Here is a 19326-nt window from a genome sequence, read left to right on the forward strand (position 1 = left end):
GATAGAGCCAGTGGAAGGGACGTCCCTCCCTTCTCTTGAGATCTCTGAGACGTTTCCTGATGAGCATTTATTCGCCATTCAGGAAGCACCATGGTTTGCCGATATTGCAAACTATAAAGCTGCAAGGTTCATACCCAAGGAGTACAACAGGATACAAAAGAAGAAATTAATTACTGATGCAAAGTACTACTTGTGGGATGAACCTTATCTCTTTAAGAGATGTGCAGACGGAATCATCCGTAGGTGTGTGCCGAGAGAAGAAGCACAGAGGATCCTGTGGCATTGCCATGGATCTCAATATGGAGGCCATTTCGGAGGTGAGCGAACAGCCACCAAGGTCCTCCAATGTGGCTTCTATTGGCCCACACTCTATAAAGATTCCCGAGAGTTTTTACGTAACTGTGACAGTTGCCAAAGAGCTGGCAATCTGCCTCATTGTTATGCCATGCCTCAACAAGGAATCTTGGAGATTGAGTTGTTTGACGTATGGGGAATTGACTTCATGGGACCTTTCCCACCATCGTACTCAAACACTTATATTCTGGTGGCAGTTGATTATGTATCAAAATGGGTTGAGGCCATCGCCACACCCACCAATGATACTAAGACAGTGCTGAAATTCCTCCAGAAACATATCTTTAGCAGATTTGGTGTCCCTAGAGTACTAATCAGTGATGGGGGCACTCACTTCTGCAATAAACAGCTTTACTCCGCCATGGTTCGGTATGGAATTCGCCACAAGGTGGCCACTCCATATCATCCGCAAACCAATGGGCAAGCTGAAGTCTCTAATAGAGAATTAAAGAGAATCCTGGAATGGACAGTAAATACCCGTAGAAAGGATTGGGCACGGAGCTTGGATGATGCTCTGTTGGCTTACAGAACAGCATTCAAGACCCCTATAGGGACCTCTCCATACCAACTCGTGTATGGTAAGGCATGTCACCTGCCCGTGGAACTGGAACATAAGGCCTACTGGGCAACCAGATTCCTAAACTTTGATGCCAAATTAGCAGGAGAAAAATGATTGCTCCAGCTAAATGAGCTAGAGGAATTCAGATTCACAATTTTCGAAAATGCCAAGCTTTATAAATAAAAATAAAAAAAATGGCATGACAGAAAGCTGTCATCTAGAATCTTTGAACCAGGACAGAAGGTCCTGTTGTTTAACTCTAGACTCAGGCTATTCCCCGGGAAACTGAAATCCTAGTGGAGGGGACCATACGTGATTACAAGTGCATCACCATATGGTTATGTGGAGCTTCAAGATATTGATTCTGATAAGAAGTTCATTGTCAATGGACAGAGAATCAAGCATTATCTTGAAGGCAACATTGAGCAAGAATGCTCAAGGCTGAAGCTAGATTAAAAGCTCAGCAAGGTCCAGCTAAAGACAATAAAGAAGCGCTTGCTGGGAGGCAACCCAGCCATGGGGCAACAATCATCTAAGCATTTTGCCCTATTTCTATTTTTATTCTTATTTGTTTATATAGAGTTCATTGGCAACAACGTAAATAATCATTTACAGAAGACATCGGCACACAAAACAGAGAAAAAGAGCTCACTGGCAAGAAAATGCCAGTAAAAGTATATTTTGGGCGTTCAACGCCCAAAATGGGCATCCACTGGGCGTTGAACGCTAGTAATGGTAGCAATCTGGGCGTTCAACGCCAGAAAGGGGCACCCACTGGGCGTTGAACGCCAGTAATGGCAGCAGCTGGGCGTTGAACGCCCAGGAGAGCAGCATTTGGGCGCTGAACGCCCAAAACAGGCAGTGTTTGGGCGTTCAAACGCCAGGACAGCAGGTAGGAGCCAAATTCATTTTTCCACACGTATTTCCATTTTAATTTCAAATTTTATGTTTCAATGCATGATTTTTACATGAACATGTTAAGAACCCTGATTTCTAAAATCCTTAGTTTCTAAAAATCCCTCTTTCCAAATTCAATCCAAACTCTTTTCAAAACTTTTCTGAAAACAAATCTATCTTTTTCACTCAAAAATCTTTTCAACTAATCCATATCTTTTTCAAATCTCCATATTATCTTTTTCAAAATTCAGATTTATCTTTTTCAAAAATCTATCATATCTTTTCAAAATTAAACTATATATTCTATCTTATCTTTTTCAACTCAATCTTTTTATCTTATCTTTTCCAATTTTTCGAAAACCCACCCCCCCATCCCTTTAAATTTGGGTTCGGCCTCCCTCCTCCTCCATCAACAATTGCACCTAGCTCTCCCTCTATCCCTCTCCTTTCTTTTCTTTTGCTTGAGGACAAGCAAACCTCTAAGTTTGGTGTGTTATCCGAGATCACTAAGATCATGGCTCCTAAAGGAAAACAACCCACTCCAAGAGGCAAGAAAGAGAGCGTTCCAAAACCACTTTGGAATCAAGGGAAGTTCTTATCTAAAGAACATTCAGACCATTATCTTAAAGTAATGGGTCTGAGATCAGTGATCCCGGAAGTTAGATTCGATCTGAAAGAAGATGAATATCCGGAGATCCAGGAGCAAATTCGAATCAGGAACTGGGAAGTCCTAGCTAATCCTAAAACGAAAGTAGGAAGGAACATGGTCTAGGAGTTCTATGCTAATATGTGGCAGACTGACAAGCAAAAACTATCTGGAACTGCCTTCTATGAATTTCGGACCATGATCAGAGGGAAGATTGTTCATACCACCCCTGACAAGATCAGAGAGATCTTAAAGCTACCTCAGCTAAAGGATGATCCAGACTCCTTCAACAGGAGAATGATGAGAGCAGACATTGACCTGGATAAGATTCTAGAGGACATATGTATCCCTGGAGCCAGGTGGACCACCAACACAAAGGGTGTCCCAAATCAACTCAAGAGAGAGGATCTCAAACCAGTCGACAGAGGATGGCTGGACTTCATTGGGCGTTCTCTGTTGCCCACTAGCAACCGTTCTGAAGTCACAGTTAAAAGAGCAGTAATGATCCATTGCATCATGATGGGGAAGGAAGTGGAGGTTCATCAGCTGATTTCAACTGAACTCTACAAAATTGCTAACAAAAATTCTAAAGAGGCCAGGTTGGCTTATCCAAGCGTGATTTCTCTGCTCTGCAAGGACGCTGGAGTAAGGATGGGAATAACTGAGTATATCCTAATTGAAAAGCCAATCACCAAAGCATCAATGGAAAAACAACAAGCACAGGAGGATCCCATCAAGAAGAGAGCACAGAAATTCCTCCATGAGATCCCTCAATCTGAATACTGGGAGTATCTTGAGACGTCCGTTACCAAGATACGGGAAGCTATGGAGCAAATAATAAAAGAACAGAAGGAACACAGTCAAATGCTGACCTATATGTTTAAAGAACAAGAGGAGTAGGGGCGTGACTTAAGGGAATTGAAGCGCCAAAAGTCTTCTCTTGTAGGACCAAGCACCCCAAGGATCAGAGGAACCCCCGTTCCCCCAGAATAAAGGTTGTTAATTTCCAATTTCTGCTTTAACTCTGTGACAGTATCCTTATAGAAGTTTACCTTAGGAGTCATATAATAGTAATTAATATCTATTTTGATTTTATCTCCAATTAAGTTATAGTTTATTTTTCTCATCATCAGCAAACATGAATAAAGTAGTAGATCTTTTGAATAAGAGGCAATAAAATTTTGAGTTTTAATAAGAGAAATTCTGATTAGCTAAATGTGGTGGCAATGCTTTCTGTCTTCTGAATAAATGCTTGAACAGTGCATATGTCTTTTGAATTTGTTGTTTAAGACTGTTAAATATGTTGGCTCTTGAAAGAATGATGAACATGAGACATGTTATTGATAATCTGAAAAATCATAAAAATGATTCTTGAAGCAAGAAAAAGCAGCAAAGAACAAAGCTTGCAGAAAAAATTATATAGACAAAAAAAAATAGAAAGAAAAAGAAAAAGCAAGCACAAAAAGCCAATAACCCTTAAAACCAAAAGGCAAGAGCAAATAAAAAGGATCCCAAGGCTTTGAGCATCAGTGGATAGGAGGGCCTAAAGGAATAAAATCCTGGTCTAAGCGGCTAAACCAAGCTGTCCCTAACCATGTGCTTGTGGCGTGAAGGTGTCAAGTGAAAACTTGAGACTGAGCGGTTAAAGTCAAGATCCAAAAGCTAAAAGAAGAGTGTGCTTAAGAACTCTGGACACCTCTAATTGGGGGCTTTAGCAAAGCTGAGTCACAATCTGAAAAAGGTTCACCCAATTATGTGTCTGTGGCATTTATGTATCCGGTGGTAATACTGGAAAACAAAGTGCTTAGGGCCACAGCCAAGACTCATAAAGAAGCTGTGTTCAAGAATCATCACACTGAAATAGGAGAATCAATAACACTATCTGAATCCTAAGTTCCTATAGATGCCAATCACTCTGAGCTTCAATGGATAAAGTGAGATGCCAAAACTGTTCAGAAGCAAAAAAGCTACTAATCCCGCTCATCTAATTAGAATCTGAGCTTCACTCAAAAACTCTGAGATATTATTGCTTCTCAACCTATTAGTCTTCTATTTTATTTGTCTAGTTGCTTAAGGACAAGCAACAGTTTAAGTTTGGTGTTGTGATGAGCGGATATTTTATACGCTTTTTGGGGTTAATTTCATATAGTTTTGAGTATGTTCTAGTTAGTTTTTAGTCTATTTTCATTAGTTTTTAGGAAAAATTCATATTTCTGGACTTTACTATGAGTTGTGTGTTTTTCTGTAATTTCAGGTATTTTTCTGGCTGAAATTGAAGGAGCTGAGCAAAAATCTGATTCAGGCTAAAAAAAGGACTGCTGATGCTGTTGGATTCTGACCTCCCTGCACTCAAAGTGGATTTTCTGGAGCTACATAACTCGAAATGGCATGCTTGCAATTGCGTTGGAAAGTAGACATCCAGGGCTTTCCAGCAATATATAATAGTCCATTCTTTGCACAAGGATAGACGACGTAAACTGGCGTTCAACGTCAGATCTCTGCCCAATTCTGGCGTCCAGCGCCAGAAAAGGATCAAAAGCTGGAGTTGAACGCCCAAACTGGCACAAAAACTGGCGTTCAACTCCACAAATGGCCTCTGCACGTGACTTACTTAAATCTCAACCCCAGCACACACCAAGTGGGCCCCAGAAGTGGATCTCTGCATCATCCATCATAGTCTACTCATTTTTTGTAAACCTAGGCTACTAGTTTAGTATTTAAACAACTTTCAGAGACTTATTTTGTACCTCATGACATTTTAGATCTAAACTTTATATTCTCTGATGGCATGAGTCTCTAAACCCCATTGTTGGGGGTGAGGAGCTCTGCTGTGTCTCGATGAATTAATGCAAGTATTTCTGTTTTCCATTCAAACACGCTTGTTCCTATCTAAGATGTTCATTCGCGCTTAACTGTGATGAAGGTGATGATCCGTGACATTCATCACCTTCCTCAAACCATGAACGTGTGCCTGACAACCACCTCCGTTCTATATCCGATTGAATGAGTATCTCTTAGATTCCTTAATCAGAATCTCCGCGGTATACGCTAGAACTGATGGCGGCGTTCATGAGAATCCGGAAAGTCTAAACCTTGTCTGTGGTATTCCGAGTAGGATTCAAGGATTGAATGACTGTGACGAGCTTCAAACTCATGAAGGCTGGGCGTTAGTGACAGACGCAAAAGGATAGTAAATCCTATTCCAACTGGATCGAGAACCAACCGGTGATTAGCCGTGCTGTGACAGAGCGCGTGAGCGTAGTTTTCACTGAAAGGAAGGAAGGTAGCCATTGACAACGGTGATCCACCAACACACAGCTTGCCATAGGAGGACGTGCGTGCGTGAACAAGAAGACAGAGGGAAGTAGAGATTCAGAAGACAAAACATCTCCAAAACTCCAACATATTCTCCATTACTGCATAACAAGTAACCTTTGATCCATGCTCTATTGTTTATTTGCAATTCAACTGATAAACATAATTGACTTCCTGACTAAGATTTACAAGATAACCATAGATTGCTTCAAACCAACAATCTCCGTGGGATTCGACCCTTACTCACGTGAGGTATTACTTGGACGACCCAGTGCACTTGCTGGTCAGTGGTACGAGTTGTGAAAAGTGTGATTCACAATTTGTGCACCACCCTGGCATCACAACACCAAACTTAAAGCTTGCTTGTCCCTAAGCAAGTACTGGAACAAGAGAATGATGAATGGAATATCCAGAGGAATGAGTCCTTCTTATGGAAGTCATGTTACTGATTTTATGGTGGTTTCATACATAGCAACTTAGGTTCATTCCATTACTAGCTTTCAGACTTTTATCATGTCCCTAAACACTTACTTTGTTTATATCCCATGAGACTTTTTTCATTGATCCTTTTATTGTTATTTCAAGGGTTATTTGTGTTATTTAGGCTAAGTGCTCTGTAAGGGGTCAACTTTTTAAGATAAGCTTTCAGCCAACACTCCCGAACCAGTTGGTTCAAGGTGCTAGGTGTTGAAGCACCCCTAAGGACTTACTCCCTCAAGTCTCTCCCCCATACATACACACCACAGGCATATAGTTCATTTATTTTCTTTCTTGAGACCTTGGTGTCCAGCACCTCTTTGGGTTACTAAATGCTCTGTAGTGAGGGTTACTCTTGATAGTGGATTTTCAGCTGATAATCCCGGGTTAGTTAACCCAAGTTACCAGGTGATAAAGCACCCCTGAGAGCTTATTCATCCAAGTAGATCCCTCACACAGGAGCACCACAGACACTTGTCTCAAGGTCCAAACCATTGGTGCCTAGCCTTATTGCTTACTCTTTTTCTTTTGTTTTTCACTTCCATTGTTCTTTCCCTTTTCGCTTATTAGGATCTTGTTATTAACTTAGTCTCATGGGTATATCCAAAGTCAAGTATTCAGGATAGATAGTTGTCCTCCTAGCCTTGTGGTTGAACCAACTTAGCTAACTTATGACTACCCCAAAGATTCATGAATGCACTTCCACATTATGAACTCTACTCTGGTCTTTTAAAAAAAACATAAACATTCTCTTCTTCATTTCATTTAAAATGGACAAGCTTACAAGTAAATAAGGGAAAGATGCAGTGACATTTAAACCAGAAATCATGGACCTATTCAGAAAGAAAACTTAAAAGACAGAATTTAAAAAGTTTAATCATAACATGGAAGCAGGTTCTATTTCATACAAGATCTTCCTTATTTAAAGCATAGAAAACGATGGACTAAAAAGAACTCCACCATCTTTCATTCATGTGGATGCCCATGCTCCCATCCTTGCTTGTCCTCATTGTGTCTCTCTTGAGTGCTTGTGCTCCCACTTCCTTTGCCTTTTCCAAGCAGCTTCTTCCAGAAACCACCATCTTCCATCTTCTTCTTGAGTGTCTCCTTTTGCTGTTTCACCTTCCTCTCTTCTTGTTCTACAAAATCTTTTTGGACCTCATCATATGTAGGGATGGCATAGTGTAGCTGATGCATATTACTAGTCATGTAGTTCAACTTGGCTTGAGTGTTCACATAGAACTCCTCCCTATGAAGTTGCCTTCCTTCATTGAGTACACTGAACTCATTGAAAGTTTTCATTTGGGCTATCTGCCACTGGTTGAGTTCTTGCAAGTGCTTCTCTTGAAGCTCTTGCCTCTCATTCACTTGGTTGATGGCTTGAGTGAGCCTTGAGTAGTGTTCCTACTGCTGCTCCATTTGTTGTTTTTGCCATGCTTCCTGTTGGCTCAGCCAGTTGGTTTGAAGGTTCAGTATTTGCTCTTGTCCTTCCATATGTCTCATCCCCAAATCCTCAATGGCTCTTAGAAGGTGACTCATGTTCAAGTTGGCTGGATCAGAATACTCTCCTTGTTGATATTCTTCCTGATGAGGTTCCTCTTGGTGAACTCTTTCTTTTGCTTTTGGTTTTCCTATTTGTGGTCTTCTTTGTTGTTGAGCAGGTGTAGTATAAACCAATCTCTCGAGTGTAACTGGCCTCCCTGGGTTTACCCAGTCTGGATTGCTGTCCTCAAATACTACCTTGGCCTTGTTGCATAAGCGGAGAATGGTGTTGGGGTACCAAAGCCTGGCACCTGAATCAACCTTCTCAGCCGAATCTTGAATCCCCTCGGCGATGAGCTCATTCACATTGATTTCCCCACCCTGTATTAAGCAATGCACCATAGTAGCTCGATTGATGTTTACCTCTGAATTATTTGCAGCTGGTAGAATGGACCTCCTCACAAGTTCAAACCACCCCTTGGCTTCAGGGCTCAGGTCTCCTCTCTTGATGAACTTGGGTCTCCCATCTGTGTACCTCTCCCAGTCAGCTGCTATAACACAGATGTCTGCCACTATCTCTAAGAGCTCATTATTATCAGGGCTTCTACTTATCCTTGCCTGATAACTTTCTTTATCAAAACGAGGTGATTTCAGGTGAAGAACTCTTGTTATGGCATTTGGGCTGAAGTCCACCTCTTTTCCTCTTACGTAACTTTTGAAGGTTAGGGCCTTGGTTTTATCCTCTCTTACTACATTAGCATAAAATTCTTTGATGAGGTTTCCATTGATCTTCCCCTCTGGACTTGTGAGCAATTGCCACCCCCTCTGTTCGATTTTCTCCAGAATTTGTGGTGACTCATCTGCATTGATTTGGAAGATTAACTCTGGCAATATCTTTCTCGCCCTTATCCGTTCGAATTCACGTTCATGAAAGGAAGTTTTGAATTTCTTCTCATCGAAAGGAACACTCTCCATGGGTTCCTTCCTCTTTTGCCTCTTTGAGCTTGATGATGCCATGAATTGAGTTGCTGTTTTGAGGTGGAGGTTGGAGGATACGGAGAGATGAGGAATAGGTTGGCTAGGACAGAGTGTGATGAAGGGGTTTGAGCAAGCCGAAAGTATGAAGTGTGGAGAGTGGGAATTTGAGTGTGAGGAATGATCATGCCCTAAGGTTCACTTATATAGGGAGGTCATGAGTGGATGGAAGGTGTGGATTGCAAGGATTGTTGCTTGATGGACGGTTGGGGTTGTGTATGAAGGAAGGACAAGGATCATCACTTAATGAGAGTGATTGGTTCGGTCTTCAAGGGTCTTCTTTCTCCAATGTTGCATGGCAGCGTTTCCCCATGCGTTCCCTCTTGAGACATGTGTGTAGTGATCTTCATTAAGTGGCTAAATCTCCCCCATTTAATTGTCCAATCAATCCCTTTTTATGCTCCTCTTCTTTTCCTATAAAGACAAACTAAGAAAAGTAAGAAAAGATATTAAAATGACCATATGAACTTTACGGCTAATATTAATAAAAGGAAAGAAAGGATTTGATTGTTTATTTATGAATTCCAACTAACTAACTAACTATTGGTGGGTCCTTATATGCGTCTTGGTGGCACCATGGGGTGACACCAAACTTAGTTTGAAGCAATGTGATGAAAAGTTTTGTTCAAAGCTCCCAAGACTAGCATGCATCTTGGTTTGCTTTGAACACCAAACTTGTTCTTCACTATATACTGCATGATAAAGATTTCACCAAGTGTTTGTCAAGTTTGGGTTGAAATTCATAAACATTGATTTATTCATTATTTTAAAAACATATAAAACATGGGTTACCTCCCATGAAGCGCTTCTTTAGCGTCACTAGCTTGACGTTTTTCCTTCATCAGGGTGGTTGGTAGTGCTTAAAGTCCTCCCTTCTTGCTGTGGACTTATATCCATTGGTTGGATCAATGATCTCCACATGTTCTATGGAAAGAACTCTGTTGATAGTGAAGACCTTGGGTAACTGAGATGGTACAGTGGGGAGATTAGGGGGAATATCTGAGAAGTAGGCTGAGACAACTCTATCCCCTGGAGAGAAATCTTCCGTAGGGATTTTCTTGTTCCTCCACCTCCTTGGTACCTTCTTCTTTGTTTCTTTTGATGTTGCCTTCCCCTTGGTGACCTCTTTTTCTAAAGGAGTTGTGGTGCTGTCTTCACCTGCCTCTAGAGGTTTAGGTTCCTCCAACTTTTTCTTGAGCTGTGGCAATTGCTGTTTTTCTTGTTTATCTATTAAGGGGATCTCAGAATGAACTGGCTGTGCTTCAGTGCTTGTTTCCTCCTTCAGTGTCTTATTATCATTTGTGCTTAGTTCCTTGTCCTCTTGATCTGTTTCTTGTGAGAGTTTGAAAACATTGAAGCTGAGTCGTTCATCATGGATTCTCAATATTAGCTCCCCTTTCTCTACATCGATAAGTGCTCTGGCCGTAGCTAGGAATGGTCTTCCCAATATGATTAGATGAGTGTAACTCTCTTCCATGTCCAGGATGACAAAGTCTGTTGGGAGAAAGTATTTTCCAACTTTTAGCAACACATTTTCCACCACTCCTATTGCTTGCTTTTGAGTTTTGTCAGCCAGTCTGATGATTACATCTGTGGGTATTATCTCATTGATCTGCAGCCTCTTTGCCAGGGATAAGGGTAGTAAGTTGATGCTGGCCCCCAAATCACATAGTGCTCTATCGAACATAGTTTCACCTATGGCACAAGGGATGTGAAAACTCCCTGGATCTCTTCTTTTTGTAGGCAACTCAGGTTGAATAAGGGCACTACATTTCTTGTTCATCACTATAGTCTGGCCTCCTTTGAGTGAGCTTTTCCTGGGAAGAAGTTCCTTCATATACTTGATGAATGCAGGCATTTGTTGAATTGCCTTGATGAATGGTATGTTCACATGCAGAGATGCAAACAAGTCTAGGAACCTTGAGTATATTCTTTTTCCCACAGCACCATTGAGCAGTTGAGGGAAGGGTGCATAGAGCTTCAGCAGCTCTTGTTGTGAGATTTCTGATTCTTGGCGATCTCTATCCTCCTCCTTTGTTGAGTTGTCTTCAGGTTGTTTGCAAAGTTTGCCTTGCTTGTCTTCAGTCTCTTGATCACTCGCAGTGACCATTTTGAAATCTTCCCATCTTACTTTCTTTGCTTCTCCTTTGGGGTTTTTCTCCGTGTCACTTGGGAAGCTATCGGTAGGTTTGGGAATCTTCTCAGCTAAATATCCCACCTGAAATTCCAGCTTCCTGATGGTCTCTCCCTGGTTCTTAATATTGGCTCGCACCTCCTCTTTGAACACCTTATTTTCTTGAATCTCTTGGCATATTCCTTCAAGTAGGGCTTCAATCTTAGAGAGCTTGTCATTAATTGATGAGTGATTCGGAGCAGATGTGCTATTTTGGTTTTGATAGGTGTGTGGAGAAGTGTTGTTGTAGGGGTGTTGAGATGTCCTCTGTGTGAATTGCTGGTGAGGTGCATTGTTGTTGGAGTTGTAACGTCTCTGGTCTTGGTTTTGGTCTTGCTCACTTCCCCATCCAAAGTTTGGGTGGTTTCTCCATCCAGGGTTGTAGGTCTTGGAGTATGGATCATAGTTTTTCCTTGGTGAATTCCCAATGTAGTTGGCTTGCTCCTGACTCCCCTCTGCTTCTTCATTCACTCCTTCTTGGGTTGTTGATGAAGTGGAGATTGTTGCTACTTGGTTCATCTCCATCTTCTTGGTGAGGTTAGCCAGCTGCTGGGTAATGAGCTTGTTTTGGGCCAACAGAACATCTACATTGTTTAGCTCCATTACTCCTCTTGTGTTCCCTCTTTCGGAAGCATAGAAGTAGTCGTTCTCTGCTACTGTTTCAATAACATCTATGGCTTCCTCAATAGTCTTCTTCTTGTTCAATGATCCTCCGGATGAATGGTCTACGGCCTTCTTTGACTCATAAGAGAGTCCTTCATAGAAAATGTGCAGCTGCACCCATTCGTTGAACATGTCAGGTGGACACCTCCTTGTTAAGTCCTTGAACCTCTCCCATGCTTCATATAGAGTCTCACCATCTTGTTGCCTGAAAGTTTGGACCTCAGCTCTCAGCCTATTGATTCGTTGAGGAGGGTAAAATCTTGCTAAAAATTTGTTCACCACGTCTTTCCAAGTTGTCAAGCTTTCCCTTGGGAAGGATTCCAGCCACTTGGCTGCTTTGTCCCTAAGTGAGAATGGAAATAGGAGCAGTCTATAGGCGTCAGGGTGAACACAATTAGACTTCACTGTGTCACATATTCTCAGGAAGGTAGTCAAATGTTGATTGGGGTCTTCTTGAACACCTCCTCCAAACGAGCAGTTGTTCTGAACAAGGGTGATGAGCTGTGGTTTAAGTTCAAAGTTGTTGGCATGGATTGTTGGCTTTTGGATGCTACTTCCACAATTGTCTGGGTTTGGATTGATGTAAGAGCCCAAAACTCTTCTATCCTCCCCAGCATGGTTTGCTCTACCTCTTCCCCCATGGTTGTGATCCTCTTCTTTATGATGGTTTTCCATGTTGTCTTCCATGTTTGTTTCAAAGAATTCCTCTTCTTCCTCAGCACCAACCACTTTCTTTCCTCTTGCCTCCCTCCTTAATCTAAGGAAGGTCCTCTCAGGTTCAGAATCGAAGGAAGTTGAAGCCCCGCTTCTTCTCCCTGTCATACAACCATCAAGTGCAAGCAAGAAAAGATAGGTGCAGAAAGTGTTTGTGTCAGAATTACTGTTAGTTGTGGGTGATGCAATATATCAAACAGTTAGTGGGTTAGCAAACAGAATTGAAAATAACAAAGTAAAACAAAAGAGTAGAGGGGGAAGGGAAGAAGTTTAACGAAAACAAAAAGTAAATCACTCAAACAGAAAATGAAATTCACAAAAATAAAAATGCTCAATCTAGTGATCTTCTAATTTAATCATTGTTGATGCACAATCAATCCCCGGCAACGGCGCCATAAACTTGATGCGCGGAAAACTTGGCTCTCAACAAATCTCCTTTTGGCAAGTGTACCGAATATGTTGTCAAGTAAAAACTCACAATAGAGTGAGGTCGAATCCTACAGGGATTGATTGATCAAGCAACTTTAATTAGAAGAATGTTCTAGTTGAGCGAATCCAGAATTTGGGTTGAGAGTTGCAGAAAATAAAATGGCGAGAATGTAAATAACAGAAAAGTAAATGCTAGAATTAAAGGACTGGAAGTAAATGACTGAAGATAAATTGCAGAATTGTAACTGGGAATGGGGGATTTGCTCATAAAAGTAAATGGCAGAAATTAAAGAGAATGGGTAAGATCAGAGATGGGGAGTTCATTGGGCTTAGGAGATGTTGCAACTCTCCGGATCAAGTTCATTTTTATCTCTTCCTCAATCAATGCACTCATTGATCTCCTTGGCAATCTTAAGTGATTGAATTACAATTTCTTGCAATTCAATCTCTCAAATCTTGATCAATAGCCAATTTCTTGGTCAATTGCTCATGAGAAGAGATAAAGTATGGTCACTGATTGTACCACATGCATTTTCCAAATCAAGTATTGAGAGGGTTATAGTCACATACCCATCCAAACCCAATTTGGTCCAGCATGAGAAAGCATTTCTTGCTTGATCTCTTCATTCCTCTTTCAAGGTTCAAAAGAGATCCAAGTTTGAATAGCTTCTCTTCTAAGATAACTACTCAATGGGATGAAGATCGAAAGCTTTCAAGTAAAATCAAGAGAAAAGATAGAAGAAGAATAATGAAAATTAGTATTGATCCATCAAATTACAACAGAGCTCCCTAACCTAATGAAAGGGGTTTAATTGTTCATAGCTCTTGAAAATGAAAATAAAGATGGAGAATACATCATAGAACTAGAAATTACAGAGAAAGTAAAATACAGAGAGTAATTCTCTTTTTCCAACTTTCAGAACTCTCCTAACAATTCAAAGCTACTCCTATATATACTACTCTTCTCAGCTTCTAGTTTGCTCTTCAAGTCTTGGGCCTTTGGATCTTGAGTTTGAAGCAGTTCTTTTCTTCATTTGGGCTTGGCTTTACTTGCAGAGAGAAAGTGTTAAGTGGGCAGAGACTTTAGCTCAGGGCGTTAGGGGTGTTAACATTTAGTGAAAGTATAAGTTCGAGAACGTTAGTGACACTTAACATTTACACTAACGTTCCAATGTACCCCTTTGCCTTACGTTAGATCCCACGTTAACTAGGTTAACGTGGCTTCTAAGGTGGCCTTGCGAAACTTCGAGAACGTTAGTGACACTCAACATTGTCACTAACGTTCCAGTGTGCCCCTATTTGCTTCACGTTAAAGCCCACGTTAACTAGGTTAACGTGGCTTCTAACGTGGCCTTGCCAAACTTCGAGAACGTTAGTGACACTCAACATTGTCACTAACGTTCCAATGTGCCCCTAGATCTCACGTTAGAGTCCACGTTAACTAGGTTAACGTGGCTTCTAACGTGGCCATTCTTAGCCATCCCAACGTTAGTGACAATGTTGAGTGTCACTAACGTTGGCTCATCATTCATTCCTCATCGTTAGCTTCCACGTTAACTAAGTTAACGTGGAAGTTAACGTGGCTCCTTGGGGGGTTGTGTGGTTGCTTCCAACGTTAGTGACAATGTTGAGTGTCACTAACGTTGTCGACAACTCTCACTTCTCACGTTAGCTCCCACATTAACCAAGTTAACGTGTTGGTTAACGTGGGAGTTAACGTGGTGTGTTGCATCCTTAGGCCAACGTTAGTGACAATGTTGAATGTCACTAACGTTGGCTTCTCTTCCCCCTTTAACGTTAGAGGCCACGTTAACTAGGTTAACGTGGGCTCTAACGTGGCCACTCATGAGTGTTTGCCAACGTTAGTGACAAAGTTAAGTGTCACTAACGTTGGCTCAACTTCCCTTCTCCACGTTAGAGTGCACGTTAACTTAGTTAACGTGACTCTTAACGTGGGCAATGATGGCTTTGAGAGTGTTATTGGCAATCACTTTTCTCATTAACCTTGCAAGTTACCTCCCTTTCCTTGCCTCCTTTGGTCCTGAAATCAAGTAACAGAGTGCATCAAAGTTCTAGTCCAAGTCATGGGTAATGCATCATACAATTTGTCACTAAATTCATGCAAAATCCTCATGAAATAATGTAAAATGCACAATGTATGCTTGAATCAAGGTGTAGGTGAATATCTACCCAAAACTAGCTTATTTCCTAAAGAAATGCATGAAACTACCCTAAAAACAGTAAAGAAAAGGTCAGTGAAACTGGCCAAGATGCCCTGGCATTAGTGACGCAGTCGCGTGGTCGACGCGATCGCGCGGGTGGCCTTATTTCCAATATGACGCGGACGCGTGGGTGACGCGTTTGCATGGCAGGGCTTGTGCTATTAGCACGAGTCTAGCCCAACTCCAGCTCAACTTTCTGCCATACACCCTTTTTACGCCGATTTCAGGTCACGCGGCCGCGTGGGTGACGCGGTCGCGTGGGGACCATTATTCCCATATGACGCGGTCGCGTGGGGTGATTTGTGCCATTGGCACGCCTCCAGCGCTGCTCCTGCGAAACTCTCTGTTTATATTAATATTTTCTTCCATCTCCTTGCGACGCGGACGCGTCGCTGATGCGGTCGCGTCGCGTGCTCGCTTCTTTTTTTTTTTAATCTGAAAAGATGCAGAATGCAGTGTTAATATGAATGTGATGCAAAACTCCAGGTTCAATATAATAAAATAAAATAAAACTCAAAACAAATAAAAAAATGAAAAAGGACGATCATACCATGGTGGGTTGTCTCCCACCTAGCACTTTTAGTTATTGTCCTTAAGTTGGACATTTGGGGAATCCTTTGTTATGGTGGCTTGTGCTTGAACTCATCCAGGAATCTCCTCCAATGTTTATGATTCCAATGTCCTCCGGGATCCCAAACTAGGCGCAGAAAGCCTTCAAGTAAGTTAAAGCATGTGACAAGGCCCCAAGAGTGCTGATTTCTAGATTGGATTCCGGGGTCCCAAATCTTGCTTTTGCACCCGTCTTTAAGTTGACTATCATGATTCCATCTGGATGGTTCAGCTTTAGAATTCTCACTAAAGCGTCCAAACAACTTCCTAGACCCATTCAATTGAGCTTTACACCAACCTTTGCATTTAAACTTAAAGCTTCCAACCATGATGAACCTTGCAGGACAATTCTTACCACTGGCCATCTTCCTCTTATTCTTAATGCCACAAAGAGCTCTAAGTTGACCATCCGTCTCCAGTAGCCCATATTCAAGTGGGATTAGAAAGCTATGGGATATGAATTTTACCTACTTGAATGTTGTGAAGGATGATGGCAACTTAGGGGGAGGCATTTTTAATGAAATTGCAAGCTCCACTCCCTTGTGCTCTTTTCTGATAATTACCATCTCTTTGCAAGCTTCTTCAATTTCAACCTCTTCCTCTTGGTAGCTTTCTTCCAATTCAATCTCCTCTTCATTGCTTTCCAAGGGCATGGGAGGTTGTGCTTCTTCTTCTTGAATCTCCATCTCTTGATCAACCTCTTCCAAGTCTTCAACTATGATATGCTTTGGAGGTGGTACACCCTCCTCAGCATCAAATTCAACCGTCTTGGAAGGAGGCTCTATGTCTTGACTTTCCCATGGAGGTTCTGCATCTCCTAGATCTTCAACCAACTCTTCTTCTTGAACAATGACAGCTTCTTCTACTTGTTCTAGTACGAATTCATTCTCTGTCTTGTCCACTGAGGAGGTTGATAAACCACTATTTTATGGTTTATCTTGTGCTCAATTGAGTGGTTTCTATCTACTCTTTACCCACTTATTCATACTATTTGCATGGTTTTACATTTGTCTTCCTAATTATGTGCTTTGATTGAAAACATGCTTCTTTGATCTTATATTTGCTTATTATTAATCCTCTCTTATTACCGTTAGATGCCTTGATATGTGTGTTAAGTGTTTTCAGATGCAAGAAGTTGGAGAAATTGCTAAGCTGTCCAGCCTGACCTCTCTGAACTCAAACGGCAATAACTTTAGCTACAGAGGTCCAAACGACGCTGTTCTAGTTGCATTAGAAAGCTAACGTCTGGGGCTTCGATTTGATATATAATATGTTATGGTTCCCCTGAGGCTAGGCGATGCGACCGCGTGATCCATGCGGCCGCGTCACAGTGACGGAAATCCAGCGTGGCAAAATTTGAAACCAGCAAATTCTGGACTGTTTTTGACCCAGTTTGCGGCCCAGAAAACACAGATTAGAGGCTATAAAGTGGGGGAATACATCCATTCATAGGAGGCTCACACATTCACAATTTTAGGAGTAGATGTAGTTTTTAGAGAGAGAGGTTCTCTCCTCTCTCTTAGGATTAGGATTTAGGATTTCTCTTAGTTTTAGGAGTGACTCTCAATCCCAGGTTCAATGTTCTTTTACTTTATATTTATCTCTTACTTTCAGATACTTTAATGCTTATATTAGTTATGTTGCCTATTTGGCTTATGCTACATTCATGTTATGATTTTCTTAATTAATATTATTTGAGGTATTTCAGATTTAAGATTGTTTTGCTTTTAATTTAATTTAGATATTTCCCTTTTGGCTTTGGTTAAATAATTGGTGACTCTTGAGTTATCAAACTCATTGTTGATTGAGAATTCGAATTCTTCAAGAATTAATTCATCCACTTAACTTACCTTCATAGTTAGAGGTTAATAAAGTGGGAGAAAAATCCAATTCTCATTACAATTGATAAGGATAACTGGGATAGGACCTCCAGTCTTCATACCTTGCCAAGAGTTTATTTTATTATTACTATTTTATTTTATTCTTTTTGTGCAACATACTGCTTCCTTACTTCCAAAACCCCCCAATTTACAATCTTCATAACCAATAATAAGAAAATACCTCCCTGCAATTCCTTGAGAAGACGACCCGAGGTTTAAATACTTCGTTTATCAATTTATTTAGGGGTTTGTTACTTGTGACAACCAAAAACGTTTGTATGAAAGGACTTTTGAAGGTTTAGAAACTATACTTGCAACGAGGATTTATCCGCAAATTTCTAGACCACGCAAAAGTTCTCTCGTTAATGGATCACCGTTGTCAATGGCTACCATCCGTCCTCTCAGTGAAAAAGGTCCATTGATCCTTTTGCGTCTGTCACTACGCCCAGCCCTTGTGAGTTTGAAGCTCGTCATAGTCATTCAATCCCTGAATCCTACTCAGAATACCACAGACAAGGTTTAGACTTTCCAGATTCTCACGAATGCTGCCAATGGATTCTAGCTTATGCCACGAAGATTCTGATTAAGGAATCCAAGAGATATTCATTCAATCGAAGGTAGAACGGAGGTGGGTGTCAAGCACACGTTCATAGGTTGAGGATGATGATGAGTGTCACGGATCATCACATCCATCATATTGAAGTGCGAATAAACATCTTAGATAGAAACAAGCGTGTTTGAATAGAAAACAGAAATAGTTGCATTAATTCATCGAAACACAGCAGAGCTCCTCACCCCCAACAATGGAGTTTAGAGACTCATGCCGTCAGAGATTACAAAGTTCAGATCTAAAATGTTATGAGGTGCAAAATAAATCTCTAAAAGTTGTTTAAATACTAAACTAGTAACCTAGGTTTACAGAAAAATGAGTAAACTATCATAGATAGTGCAGAAATCAACTTATGGAGCCCACTTGGTGTGTGCTGGGGCTGAGACTTAAGCTTCTCACGTGCCTGGGCTGTTTTGGGCATTCAACGCCAGGTTGTAACTGTTTCTGGCGTTGAACTCCAACTTGTAACTTGTTTCCGGCGCTGGACGCCAGACTGCAACATGGAACTGGCGTTGAACACCAGTTTACGTCATCTATCCTTGAGCAAAGTATGGACTATTATATATTGCTGGAAAGCCCTGGATGTCTACTTTCTAATGCAATTCGAAGCGCGCCAATTGGACTTCTGTAGCTCCAGAAAATCTATTTCGAGTGCTGAGAGGTCAGAATCCAACAGCATCAGCAGTCCTTTTTCAGCCTGAATCAGATTTTTGCTCAGCTCCCTCAATTTCAGCCAGAAAATACCTGAAATTATAGAAAAATACACAAACTCATAGTAATGTCTAGAAATATGAATTTTGCCTAAAAACTAATGAAAATATACTAAAAACTAACCAAATCGTACTAAAAACTATATGAAATTAACCCCAAAAAGCATATAGAATATCCGCTCATCACAACACCAAACTTAAACTGTTGCTTGTCCCCAAGCAACTAGACAAATAAAATAGAATACAAATAAGTCACGCAGCAATAATATCTCAGAGTTCTTGAGTGAAGCTCAGATTCTAATTAGATGAGCGGGACTAGTAGCTTTTTGCTTCCGAACAGTTTTGGCATCTCACTTTATCCATTGAAGCTCAGAATGATTGGCATCTATAGGAACTTAGAATTCAGATAATGTTATTGATTCTCCTAGTTCAGTATGTTGATTCTTGAACACAGCTACTTTATGAGTCTTGGCCGTGGCCCTAAGCACTTTGTTTTCCAGTATTACCACCGGATACATAAATGCCACAGACACATAATTGGGTGAACCTTT

The 19326-nt window shown here is 41.1% G+C and overlaps 1 non-coding gene across 1 annotated transcript; it reads left to right on the top strand.

Annotated features, from left to right (window-relative positions):
• Positions 1 to 11731: 11731 nt before the first annotated feature.
• On the top strand, positions 11732 to 11835 carry LOC112781955 (small nucleolar RNA R71). Its single transcript, XR_003192701.1, has one exon. It is a non-coding gene; the product is annotated as a small nucleolar RNA R71 (small nucleolar RNA).
• The last annotated feature ends 7491 nt before the right edge of the window (positions 11836 to 19326 follow it).

Source organism: Arachis hypogaea, chromosome 19, assembly GCF_003086295.3.
Source record: "Arachis hypogaea cultivar Tifrunner chromosome 19, arahy.Tifrunner.gnm2.J5K5, whole genome shotgun sequence".
Lineage (NCBI taxonomy): Eukaryota > Viridiplantae > Streptophyta > Magnoliopsida > Fabales > Fabaceae > Arachis > Arachis hypogaea.